Genomic DNA, 2,200 nt, shown 5'->3' on the forward strand with positions numbered 1-2,200 from the left:
GTCCTGTTGCACGGAGAAGTTTCTTAACTCGAACCCATGACCACTTCGAATAAGGAAACAATCTCTCCACGAATTAACTTAACACAAGATTAGGTAAGATTAGTGTGTACGTAAGTCGATCCATTGGCCAATTTCTGTCAGTCTCAATCTTACCAGCAACTAATTAATCTACTAGTAGTCTTAATTATTAGTTTTATGTAGTTTCCCTTTTGCTTATGTTAATCAAATTACAATAGTCATTGGTCGTTATAGGCCCACCTTTTTTCAAATAAGATTCCTATCTATATAGTTAAACTAATAGGGAAACCTAATTCTCTCCGGTCACATTGCATGACTATATACATCTAACCCAGATGGCAATCAAATATATATAAGCTTCACAATCTCTGTTAATAGAAATCTCACATCTATACTAATTTGTGGCAGGCAATATCTAGACACCTAATGTGAACAAGATCTTCTTAATTCATAAATTTTTAAATAATTGTTAATTTAAGATTCAAGGTTAAGATCTTGATTTGGAAATAATAAATGTCAATATCCTTCTATGAAGATCTCAGGTTTAGTCAATTCTTTCCAATCATGTTACCATGTATCTGAGGTTTCACATGGTTGTTGATTGTGAATGATTAGATGAGAATATTGATGCGAAATAATTAATGGGAAATAGGAGTAGAATCTATGGATGGACTGTTAATTTTGAGAGAAATGGCCGGAGATTCTTGATTTTATTATTAAGAAACTAATTATCCATTAACTGATTTAATATTCAATTAATAGTATAAAATTCAATTCAGTTGTGTCGTGTGGAGTAGTGTGAAACTCTATTAATCTATTAGGTATTGAATTGAAATGAGAAGATGATGTTAACTAACCAAACTTAATCATGTTAATCATCTATATATAATTGATGAAATCTTGACGGAAGCATGACGTTTTGCAATTGTCTTTCTAACTACTCATATTTCTCCTTTCTCGGACCAAGTTTTCCCACACTCATAGTCAAGGGAGACCAATGGGTTAGAAATTTTAATGGTGTCTATAGGATATTGCATAATGGTAGATGGGTAGTTTCAACCATTTGTAAATAGGGAGGCAAGAAGTACACCTGTTGATGACTATACTTTTCTTTCACGTGTGGTGAGAAAAAATTTCTCCTTTCTTCTATTCTTATAGATTTTTTTTTTTTTATTTATTTATTGGCATCTAGAACAAAAGAAGAGAGGGAAAGATTTGAAGGTCTTGCACTCCGACAACCAATTTAATTAGGGATTCCTACATATGATATTCCAAAATTAGGTTCCATCTTTACATCTTTCTATTGCCATGCTAAGAGGACATCAACAAACTTAAACAAAAGCTAATAATTCTCACATCCTTTTATTATTAAGGCTCGTTCATATTCATGCAAAAAGGCAGAAAATGATTTATTTTCTATAAAATAATAGTTTTCACTATTCATTTTGATGTAAAATGTTAAAAAAATATATATAAAATTTACATGGAAAATTGTTCAATGAAACAAACAAGGCCAAAATGACAAAAGTTCGCTAGTTAAGCACGTCTAGAGTTATACGACCCTACTATAGCTCTATTGTGTGGACGGCTAGAAGCACGATATGTCAATCTTTTTTTTTGTTTTTTCCCCTAGTAAAAGATTTGTCAATCTCAACGATATATACATATCTAGGGAATGATCTAGATTAGGCATGTCTCCCAATTTCATACTCAAATTCAAACATGTACCTTCCAAGTAGAGTTTGGACATTCCATATGACAGAACTAGTGCCTATATGGATATATGTGAAACCCCTTCTTCTATAAAATTATAAATTCTTTGTTATCAATGTGGGGTTAAGCTAGTGTTAACAATTAGGATTAAACAAAAGATTGGACTAAACTCTCTCCCTTTCAACTAGGAGCAGTAGGATTCCCCACCAAACAGAATATATATGATACGTATCCACAAAGATAGGTCTAATTTTATCACAAAGTGCATTATTCTCTCTCTCTCTCTACACATATAATCTTCTGCATTAGTGGTCCATAATACTTATATTCTCTTAAGATTGCCATCTTGAACTCTAGACATAAGTGTTTACTTAGAATTTTAACAAAAGATTTAATCATCTGCAATGCCATAATTTAATCAAAGAAGAAGAAAGATTAAATAAGTTGTGGGCACCTGAGGATTCCATAA

Source organism: Macadamia integrifolia, chromosome 5 (assembly GCF_013358625.1).
Source record: "Macadamia integrifolia cultivar HAES 741 chromosome 5, SCU_Mint_v3, whole genome shotgun sequence".
Lineage (NCBI taxonomy): Eukaryota > Viridiplantae > Streptophyta > Magnoliopsida > Proteales > Proteaceae > Macadamia > Macadamia integrifolia.